This window comes from Salvelinus sp. IW2-2015, linkage group LG1 (assembly GCF_002910315.2).
Source record: "Salvelinus sp. IW2-2015 linkage group LG1, ASM291031v2, whole genome shotgun sequence".
Classification (NCBI taxonomy): domain Eukaryota; kingdom Metazoa; phylum Chordata; class Actinopteri; order Salmoniformes; family Salmonidae; genus Salvelinus; species Salvelinus sp. IW2-2015.
The window spans coordinates 53916641-53928788 of record NC_036838.1 but is presented as its reverse complement, the minus strand read 5'-3'; the positions used below and the strand labels follow the sequence as shown (position 1 = coordinate 53928788).

Genomic DNA, 12148 nt, shown 5'->3' with positions numbered 1-12148 from the left:
CCTCTCTGTGTTAACACAGTAGTGTAGAACACCTCTCTTGTTAACCACAGTTAGTGTATAAACACCTCTCTATGTTAACCACAGTAGTGTTAAACACCTCTCTGTGTTAACCAAGCAGTGATAAACACCTCTCTATGTTAACCACAGAGTGTATAAACACTCTCTGTGTTAACCACAGTAGTGTATAAACACTCTCTGTGTTAACCACAGTAGTGTATAAACACCTCTCTGTGTTACCACAGCAGTGTGAAAAACACTCTCTGTGTTAACCACAGCAGTATATAAACACTCTCTGTGTTAACCACAGTAGTGTATATACCATCTCTGTGTTAACCACAGTAGTGTATAAACCACTCATGTGTTAACCACAGTAGTGTATAGACATCTCTGTGTTAACCACAGCAGTGTATAAACACTCTCTGTGTTACACAGTGTTATAGTAAAACTCTCTGTGTTAACACAGCAGTGTAGAGTAGAAACCCTCTTTGTGTTAACCACAGTAGTGCACAGTAATAACACCTCTCTGTGTTACCACAGTAGTGTTAAACAAACTCTGTGTACCACAGCAGCGTATAAGACCTCTCTGTGTTAACCACAGTAGTGCACGTTAACACTCTGTGTTAACCAGTAGTGGTATAACCCTCTCTGTGTTAACAAGTAGTGTATAAAAACTTCTCTGTGTTAACCACAGTAGTGTATAACACATCTCTGTGTTAACCACAGTAGTGTATAAACACCTCTCTGTGTTAACCACAGTAGTGTATAACATCTCTATGTTAACCACAGTAGTGTATAAACACTCTCTGTGTTAACCACAGCAGTGTATAAAACACTCTCTTGTTAACCACAGTAGTGTAATAACACCTCTCTGTGTTAACCACAGTAGTGTATAACACCTCTCTGTGTTAACCACGTAGGTGGTAAACACCTCTCTGTGTTAACCACAGCAGTGTAAACACCTCTCTGTGTTAACCACAGTATATAAACACCTCTCTGTGTTAACCACAGTAGTGTATAAACACCTCTCTGTGTTAACCACAGTAGTGTATAAACACCTCGTGTTAACCACAGTAGTGTATAGACACCTCTCTGTGTTAACCACAGCAGTGTATAACCTCAGTGTTCCACAGTGTTAAACCTCTGTGTTACCAAGCAGTGTAGATAGAACACCTCTTGTGTTACCACAGTAGTGCACAGTATAAACACTCTCTGTGTTAACCACAGTAGTGTATAAACAGAACTCTTTGTTAACCACAGAGAGTATAAGACCTCTCTGTGTTAACCACAGTAGTGCCAGTATAAAATCTCTGTGTTAACCACAGTAGTGTATAGAACCAATCTGGTTAACCACAGCAGTGTATAAAGACTTCTGTGTTAACCCAAGCAGTGTATAAACACTCTCTGTGTTAACCACAGCAGTGTAGAAACTCTCTGTGTTAACCACAGTAGTGCCAGTATATAACATCTTCTGTGTTAACCACAGTAGTGCAGTATAAACCCTCTCTGTGTTAAACCGTAGTGCACAGTATAAACACTCTCTCTGTGTTAACCACAGTAGTGCACAGTTATAAACACCTCTCTGTGTTAACCACAGTAGTGCAATATAAACACTCTCTGTGTTAACCACAGCAGTGTATAAACCTCTCTGTGTTAACCACAGCAGTGTATAAAACTCTCTCTGTGTTAACCACAGTAGTGCACAGTATAAACATCTCTCTGTGTTAACCACAGAAGTGTATAAATCTCTCTGTGTTAACCACAGTGTGTAGACACTCTCTGTGTTAACCACAGTAGTGCACAGTATAAACACCTTTCTGTGTTAACCACAGAGTGTATAGACACTCTCTGTGTTAACCACAGCAGTGTATAGACACTCTCTGTGTTAACCACAGTAGTGAGTTAGAACACCTCTTCTGTGTTAACCACAGTAGTGTATAACACTCTCTGTGTTACACAGCAGTGTATAACACCTCTCTGTGTTACCACAGTAGTGCACAGTATAAACTCTCTGTGTTAACCAGTAGTGTATAACACCTCTCTGTGTTAACCACGCAGTGTATAGAAACCTCTCTGTGTTAACCACAGAGTGACTATAAACACTCTCTGTGTTAACCACAGGTGTATAGACACCTCTCTGTGTTACCACAGCAGTGTAATAGACACTCTCTGTGTTAAACCACAGTAGTGCAGTATAAAACTCTTGTTAACCACGTAGTGTATAACACCTCTCTGTGTTAACCACAGCAGTGTATAGACACCTCTCTGTGTTAACCACAGTAGTGCACAGTATAACACTCTCTGTGTTAACCACAGTATGTGTAATAGCCATCTCTCGTGTTAACCACAGCAGTGTATAGACCTCTCTGTGTTAACCACATAGTGACAGTATAAACACTCTCTGTGTTAACCACGTAGTGTATAGACACTCTCTGTGTTAACCAGCAGTGTATAGACACTCTTCTGTGTTAACCACAGTAGTGACAGTATAAACACCTCTCTGTGTTACCACAGTAGTGTATAACACATTCTGTGTTCACACAGCAGTGTATAGACACTCTCTGTGTTACCACAGTAGTGCACAGTATAAACACCTCTCTGTGTTACCACAGTAGTGTATAACACCTCTGTGTTAACACAGCAGTGTATAGACACTCTCTGTGTTAACCAAGTAGTGCACGTAAAACACTTCTGTGTTAACCCAGTAGTGTTAACACCTCTCTGTGTTAACCACAGAGGGTATAAGACTCTCTCGTGTTAACCACAGTAGTGCAGTATAACACCTCTCTGTGTTAACCACAGTAGTGTATAAACACTCTCTGTGTAACCACAGCAGTGTATAAGACACCTCTCGTGTTAACCACAGTAGTGCACAGTATAACATCTCTCTGTGTTAACCAAGCAGTAGGTTAATTTTATAGATTCAAAACGTCAATGCTTTTGGAATAATTTATTGATCCATGGAATGCTGTTATTGGGGATTGGGGGAAATCAGCGACTGTGTGACAGGGATCACATCACCCAAATCTGATAAGGAAACCTTCGGACGTTGGGAGTTTGATCCTAGATGTCAGTGGAATGTCTTAGTCCCGGCTGTTTCTGTTCAAATTGATCATGAGAAAACAACAGGCTTTGGTGACCGCTTCACCAACTCCAATATATCTCAATTGTGGGTGAGGAATTCAGGAAGATTCAATCCTAATCCAACTAAAGATCTAGGTAGTTAAACTGCGCTGATCACGTGTACAAAATAGGGAGTTAAAGCCAATTCATGCTTGATCCGAAAATGTGGTCTAAGGCGCTGTATGGAGGGTGTGACGAAATTGGCCAAATCGAGCCCTGCACCGGATTGCGGTGCGCCTCCCAAATGCGGAGGCTCRGTATAGCTCCACATTGACATGATTGGTTGATGGTAGGTGAGGGAGGGAGGTCCTGTATAAACACAAACTCACTTCCTTGACAACTTCCTTCTCAACAGCTCTGCGCTGCTCCACGAAGTGCAAGAAGTATGAATGCCCTGAGTTCTGCTGAGACTGTATCACTGTAAATGCTGCACGGCCAATGCAGACGTGCAGACGTGCAGCGCCTTTTAGTATGCAAAAGAGGTCTTATTCACATCGTCAGTAAATAATGCCCCTTTTACATAATGGTATATTCGATTATAGCACAACTCAGACCCTAACCATAACAGTCTACGTATCCATCTTATACTCAAGGAGGGTCGCACAGTGTGAACACACAGAGAACAGTGCTGTTTTAGTGTTGTGCCTTTGACCGTTTGTTATTCATGGCCTGAACACTGAGGTGCTGACAGGCGTAACCTATTCTATTATCATCTCACTAAAACTCTCGTTTAACGCTCTCGCCACAGGGAGATATTTCATCAGGATGATGACAGGCAGACCTTTTCACAGGATATAGGGGAAATGTTACACCTGACTAAAACAATTTAGCAAACATAAAAGTCAGCCAGCAAAAAGGCTGAGGAGGTCCAAGGGAAACAGAGCCACAGGTAGGTAGAGGCCAGGGTCCAGGGTCCAGGGTCCAGGGTCCAAGCTAACCGTTCTATGGGTTAATGAGTTGCTATAACCAGGGACTACTTTACATGCCTGGCCCAGGCCAACCAACTAGCATCCTGTCTGTTTGTCCAACTACACTGTGTAATACAGGCTGCATCAGCTATGTGTTACTAAGTACACTGTAAAACACAGGCTGCATCAGCTATGTGTTACTAAGTACACTGTAAAATACAGGCTGCATCAGCTATGTGTTACTAAGTACACTGTGCAATACAGGCTGCATCAGCTATGTGTTACTAAGTACACTGTGCAATACAGGCTGTGGCTGCATCAGTATGGGTCAAATAAGTACAAACTGTGCATACAGGCTGCATGCACTGTGGTGTCACTAGTACACTGTTGCATAAGGCTGATCAGCTATGGGTCACTAAGACACTGTGCAATGCAGGCTGCATAGCTATGTGTTTACTAAGTTAATCTGTGCATACGGCTGCAATCAGCTTATGTGTAACTAAGTACACTGTGCAATACCAGGCTGCATCACTATTGGGTCAGCTAAGTACACGGTGGATGCAGGCCTGTATAGCTATGTGTTTACAAGTAACTGTGCATACAGGCTGCATATCAGCTATGGTGTGTGTGTGTGAGTAGTGTAATGGAGGGACTAGAGAGGGTGGATTAAGGAGACACAGCCAGATTGAAAGCCTTGCTTCACTGAGACTTCTGTAGATAGACAGAGTGAGCGTCTATCTGCTCTTGACTTCATCTCTATTCCTCTAGAACAGAAGTGAGCTCTATCTCCTGTGATTCCTCTCTATTCTCTAGAGACAAGAGTGAGCTCTATCTCTCCTGTGACTTCTTCTAATCACTAGAAGACGAAGTGAGCTCTATTGCTCCTGTGATTCCTCTTATTCCTCTAGAGCAGAAGTGAGCTCTATTCTCTGTGACTTCCTCTCTATTAATCTAGACGACAGAAGTGGCTCTTCGTCTCCCTGTGATATCTCTCTATTCTCTAGAAGACGAAGTGAAGCTCTATCTCTCCTGTGGACTTCTCTCTATTAATCTAGAAGACAGAAGTGAGCTCTATTCCTGTGATCTCTCTATTCTCTAGAAGTAAAGAAGTGAGCTGTACTACTCTCCTGTGACTTCCTATCTATTTCTATGAAGACAGAAGTGAGCTCTATCTCTCCCTGTGATTCTTCTCTATCTTAGAAAAGAAGTGACTTATCTTCTCCCTGTGACTTCCTCTCTAATATTAGAAAGACAGATGGAGCTCTATTCTCCTGTGACTTCTCTCTATTCTCTAAGAAGACAGAAGCTGAGCTCTATCTCTCCCTGTGACTTCCTCTCTATTGTCTTTAAGCTCCTTGTGTCATTTTGTAATTGGAATATTAAAGGCATTATTATGTGTAATAATTATCTTTAAAGAGAGTAATGACCTCAAAATGACTAGAAACCACCACTGAAGTTAAGTAAGGATTCACACAATGATGACATACAAACACTGAAGGAAGGATATATACTGCGTGTTAATTCTGAGGTCCAATGGATGGAACTCTGTAGTAGAATCCTGAAGATAAGGAGAGCATCTGTCAGTGATACACAGTGATATAACCAACAGCATGTGCTGTTCTATTGTAGTGTGTATTGTAAGGTAATACTGCTATGCATAATGAATAACACAACTGCCAGCGAGTCTCATCATCTTTTGCTATTGAGCAATGTAGTGCTATGATTTTAGATGTCTCCTCAGCGAATGCTAATTGTTCTTAGGGGAATTGCATTTAGTAACCCATTAGCGTTGTTGACCATTATGTATTTGCTGCAGATAGGTGTTTTGTGTTGTGTGGGTGTGTGGTGTGTGTTTGTGTGTGTGTGTGTGTTGTTGTGGTGTGTGTGTGTGTGTGTGTGTGTGTGTGTGTGGTGTTGTGGTGCATTCTGTCCTTACATTCTGGGATGCTGTTCCATTTCGCGGTCTTTGTATAACATCTGTGCTTTTAATAATTGGGGAGGGAGAGTTATTGACATGAGTGGGTGTTTCTCTCCTCAATCCTAATCGCAGTCTGTTTTGTTCTCCTGGGTACGCGCGCATCCTCAATGAGCCTTAACCATTACATTGAATCCTGAGTAAAAGTGATTGATGAGACTGGAGGTCATGGCCTTGTTTCCCCATAGCACTTAATGGAAGTCAATCCACACAGGTACAAACACACATGTGGTATATGGCGTACGCGTGCAAACACACACACCACACACACAACACACACACACACACAAACACACCACACAAATGCTCACAAAACACACCTATCTGCAGAAATTACATAATGGTAACAAACGTAATGGGTCTAATGCAATTTCCCCATAGAGAACAATTAGCATTCTGCTGAGGAGACATTTATCTGCATACATTTGCTCTAATAGCAAAAGATGATGAGACTTCGCTGGGCAGTTGTGTTATTTCCTTCTTTATGCATAGCCAGTATACCTTTACAATACACTACAATAGAACAGCTACATGCTGTTGTTATTATCACTGTGTATCCACTGAACAGATGCTCTACTTTGATCTTCAGGATTCTACTACGAGATTCATCCTCGGAGCATCAGAATTAACACGCAGGTGATATATCTTCCTTCAGTGTGTGTATGTGTGCATTTGTGTGAATCCTTACTGTAACTTCAGGGTGTGTTTTCTAGGTCATGTTGAGGTATTATCTCTTTAAAGATATTAACACATTGTAGATATGCTTTAAAATATTCCAATTACAAATGACAAGGAGGTTGGAAAGAGCAATAGAGGAAGTCAAGGGAGAGATAGAGTCACTCTGTCTTCTAGAGGAATGAGGGAAGTCAAAGGGAGAGTAGAGCTCACTTCTGTTTCTGATGATTAGAGAGGAAGTCACAGGGAGAGATAGAGCTCACTTCTGTCTTTAGAGGAATAGAGAGGAAGTCACAGGAGAGATGAGCTCACTTGTCTCTAGAGGATAGATAGGAGTCACGGGAGGATAGAGCTACTTCTGTCTTCTAGAGGATTAGAGAGGAAGCACAGGAGAGTGAAGCTCACTTCTGTCTTATAGATGTAATAGAGAGGAAGTCACAGGGAGAGATAGAGCTCATTCTGTCATCTAGAGGAATAAGAGGAAGTCACAGGAGAGATAGAGCTCACTTCTGTCTTCTAGATAAATAGAGAGGAAGTCAAGGGAGAGATAGAGCTCACTTCTGTCTTCTAGAGGAATTAGAGAGGAAGTCACAGGGCTGAGATAGAGCCTTCATTTGTTTCTAGATGATTAGAGAGGAAGGTCATCAGGGGGATACGAGCTCACTTTGTCTTCTAGAGGAATGAGAGGGAAGTACAGGGAGAGATAGAGCTACTTCTGTCTTCTAGAGGAATAGAGAGGAAGTCACAGGGAGAGTAGAGCTCACTTTGTCTTCTAGCAGGTCTCAGTGAGAACAGAGGCTTTCAGATATGCTGTGTTGCCTAATCCACCTCCTCTAGTCCCATTACACATAATCACACACAATCACTAGTGATGAGCCTGTATTGCACAGTGTACTTAGTAAACATAGCTGATACAGTGCATCCACAGTACTTAGTGACCATAGCTGATGCAGCCTGTATTGCACAGTGTACTTGTAACCATGTGATGCAGCTGTATTGCAACAGTGTACTTAGTAACTAGCTGATGCGGCCTGCATTGCACAGTGTACTTAGTGACCATAGCTGATGCGCCTGTATTGCCAGTGTACTTAGTGACCACAGCTGATGCAGCTGTATTGCACAGTGTACTTAGTGCCCATAGCTGATGCAGCCTGTATTGCACAGTGTATTTAGTAACAATAGCTATGCAGCCTGTATTGCACAGTGTACTTAGTAAACACATAGCTGATGCAGCCTGTATTTTACAGTGTACTTAGTAACAATATATGCTGTGCAGCCTGTGTTTTACAGTGTTTAGTACACACTAGCTAATGCAGCCTGTTTACACAGTGTAGTTGGACAAACAGACGAGGATGCTAGTTTGGTTGGCCTGGGGCGGATAGTAAGTAGTCCTGGTTATAGCAACTCATAATCCATAGAAGGTAGCTGGACCCGGACCCTGGACCCGGACCCTGGCTCTACCTACCTGTGGCTCTGTTTCCTTGACTCCTCAGCCTTTTTGCTGGCTGACTTTATATGTTGCTAAATTGTTTTAGTCAGGTGTACATTTCCTATTCCGTGAAAAGGTCTGCTGTATCATCTGATGAAATATCTCTGTGGCGAGAGCGTTAATCGAGAGTTTTAGTGGATAATAATAGAATAGGTTACGCCTGTGCACCTCAGTGTTCAGGCCATGATAACAAACGGTCAAAGGACAACACTAACAGCACTGTTCTCTGTGTGTTACAACTGTGCGACCTCTTGAGTATAAGATGGATACGTAGACTGTTATGGTTAGGGTCTGAGTTGTGCTATATCGAATATACATTATGTAAAGGGGCATTATTTTACTGACGATGTGAATAAGACCTCTTTGCATACTAAAAGGCGTTTGGCGTCTGCACGTTGCATTGGCCGTGCAGCATTTCAGTGATACAGTTCAGCAGAACTCAGGCATTCATATTCTTGCACTTCGTGGAGCGCGCAGAGCTGTTAAGAGGAAGTTGTCAGGAAGTGAGTTTGTGTTTATAAGGACTCTCCCTACCTACATCAACAATCATGTCAATGTGGACTATATCGGAGCCTCCGCATTTGGAGGCGCACCGAATCCGGTGCAGGCTCGATTTGGCCAATTTGTCACCCTCCATAACGCGCTAGACCACATTTTCGGATCAAGCATGAATTGCTTTAACTCCCTAATTTTGTACACGTGATCAGCGCAGTTTAACATACCTAGATCTTTAGTTGATAGATGAATTTCCTGATTCTCACCCACAATTGAGATATATTGGAGTTGGTGAAGCGGTACCAAAGCTGTTGTTTTTTCAATCGAAATTTGAAACGAAACAGCCGGGACTAAGACATTCCACTGACATCTAGGATCAAACTCCAACGTCCGAAGGTTTCTCAGATTTGGTGATGTGATCCTGTCACCAAGTGCTGATTTCCCCAATCCCTAAGCATTCCATGGATCAATAAATTATTCAAACATTTGACGTTTTGAATTCTATAAAATTAGACCTACTGTGTGGTTTAACCAGAGGAGATGTTTTACTGTGACTACTGTGGTTACAAGAGAGGTGTTATACACTGCTGTGGTTAACACAGAGAGGTGTCTATACACTACTGTGGTTATCACAGAGAGGTGTTTAATACTGTGCAGATACTGTGGTTAACACAGAGAGGTTGTCTATACACTGCTGTGGTTACAAGCAGAAGGTTATACTACTTAGTGGTTAACACAGAGAGGTGTTTTATACTGTGCCTACTGGTGTTTACAGAGAGGTGTCTATTCACTGCTGTGGTTAACACAGAGAGGTGTTATACATAAGTGTGGTTAACACAGAGAGGTGTTTACTGTGCACTACTGTGGTTAACACAGAGAGGTGTTATACATGCTGTGGTTAACACAGAGAGGTGTCATACACTACTGTGGTTAACACAGAGAGGTGTTTATACTGTGACTACTGTGGTAACACAGAGAGGTGTTATACCTGCTGTGGTTAACACAGAGAGGTGTCTATACACTACTGTGGTTAACACAAGAGAGGTGTTTTACTGTGCACTACTGTGGTTAACCAGAGAGGTGTCTATACATGCTGTGGTTAACAAGAGAGGTGTCTATACACTCCTGTGGTTACACAGAGAGGTTGATTATACTGTACTACTGTGGTTAACACAGAGAGTGTTTATAACTGCTGTGGTTAACACAGAGAGGTGTTATACACTACTGTGGTTAACACAGAGAGGTGATTTATACTGTGCACTATGTGGTTAACACAGAGAGGTGTCTTACACTGCTGTGGTTAACACGATGAGGTTTATACACATACTGTGGTTAACACAGAGAGGTGTTTATACTGTGCACTACTGTGGTTACACAGAGGGTGTCTATACATGTGTGGTTAACAGAAGAGGTGTATACACTACTGGTTAACACAGAGAGGTGTTTATACTGTGCACTACTGTGGTAACACAGAGAGGTGTCTTATACTGCTGTGGTAACACAGAGAGTGTTATCACTACTGTGTTAACACAGAGGGGTTATATACTGTGCACTACTGTGGTTACACAGAGAGGTGTTATACACGTGTGGTTAAATGTCACATACTGTGGTTACACGAGAGGTTTTATACTTGCACTACTGTGGTTACAACAGGGTGTGTGGTTAACACGGACACAGCTTGGTTAACACAGAGAGATGTTATACTCGTGCAATACTGTGGTTAACACAGAGAGGTCTTTATACGCTGCTGGTTAAAAGGGTCTTTATAACTGCTGTGGTTACAGAGAGGTGTTTATACTGTGCCTACGTGTGGTTAACACAGAGGGTGGTTTATACTGTGCATAGCTGTGGTTACACAGAGAGGTGTTTATACTGTGCATACTGTGGTTAACACAGAGAGGTGTTTATACTGTGCACTGTGGTTAACACAGAGAGATGTTTATACTGTGCATACTGTGTTAACGAGAGGTTTTATACACTGCTGGGTAACACAGAGAGGTGTATATACACGTGTGGTTAACACGAGAGGTCTTTATACACTGCTGTGGTTAAACAAGAGTATGTGTTTGATAACATACTGTGGTTACAACAGAGATATGTTTATACTGTGCCTACTGTGTTTAACACAGAGAGGTCTTTTATACGCTGCTGTGGTTAACACAGAGTTGTGTTTATACACTACTGGTTAACAAGAGAGGCTGTTTATATGTGCACTACTGTGGTTAACACAAAGAGGTGTTTCTACTCTACTGCTGTGGTTAACACAGAGAGGTGTTTATCCTATACACTGCTGCTGTGGGTAAACAGAGAGGTGTTTATACAATGCTGTGGTACAGAGAGGTGTTATATACTACTGTGTTAACACTGAGTTGGTTGGTTTTAATACACTTACTGTGGTTAACCAGGAGAGGTGTTTATACACTACTGTGGTTCAAGAGAGGTGTTTATTACGTGTGGTTTTTACAAGAGAGGTGTTTTACCACTGCTGTGGTTAACACAGAGGGTGTTTACACTAGGTGGTTAACACAGAGAGGTGTTTTATACATACTTGTGGTTACACAGAGAGGTGTTTATACACTACTTGGTGGTTACATAGAAGAGGTGTTTATACACTGTGTGTTAACACAGAGAGGTGTTGTTATACACTACTGTGGTTAACCTAGAGAGGTGTTTATACATACTGTGTTAACACAGAGAGGTGTTTATACATACTGTGGTTAACACAGAGAGGTGTTTATCACTATGTGGTTAACACAGAGAAGTTTTTATACACTACTGTGGTTAACAGAGAGGTGTTTATACATTACTGTGGTTAACACAGAGAGTGTGTTTATACTGGTGCCACTTGTGGTTAACAGAGAGGTCTTTTATCGCTGCTGTGTTACACAGAGTTGTGTTTATCATACTGTGGTTAACACAGAGAGGTGTTCTAACTGTGCCTACTGTGGTTAACACAAAGAGGTGTTTCTACTCTACACTGTGTGGGTACAACAGAGAGGTGTTTCTACTATAAACTGTTTGGTAAACCAGAGAGGTGTTTATACACTGCTGTGGTTAACAGAGTGTCATAATGGACTGATGTGTATACACTACTGTGGTTAACACTAGTTGGTGTTTATACACTACTGGTGGTTAACAAGAGCGGTGTTTTATCCTATCTTGCTGTGTTACACAGAGAGGTGTTTATCATACGAGTGGTTAAACAGAGAGGTTGGTTTATGAACAGTACTGTGGTTAACACAGAAGGTGTTTATACTACTCTGTGGTTAACAAGATGAGTGTTTATACACTATGTGTTAAATCATAGAGAGGTTTTTATACACTAGCTGTGGTTACAAGAGAGGTGTTTATAACTACGCTTTAGGAGTTGTAACAATAGGTAACGAGAGGTGTTTACACTACTGTGGTTACCATAAGAGGTGTTATACACTACTGGTGGTATAACAAGAGAGGTGTTTATACACTTACTGGTGGTTACAGAGAAGG

The 12148-nt window shown here is 41.8% G+C and overlaps 1 protein-coding gene across 1 annotated transcript in view; it reads right to left on the bottom strand.

Annotated features, from left to right (window-relative positions):
• cacna2d2a (calcium channel, voltage-dependent, alpha 2/delta subunit 2a) overlaps positions 1–12148 on the bottom strand; it is a 320922-nt gene that overhangs the window by 50309 nt on the left and 258465 nt on the right.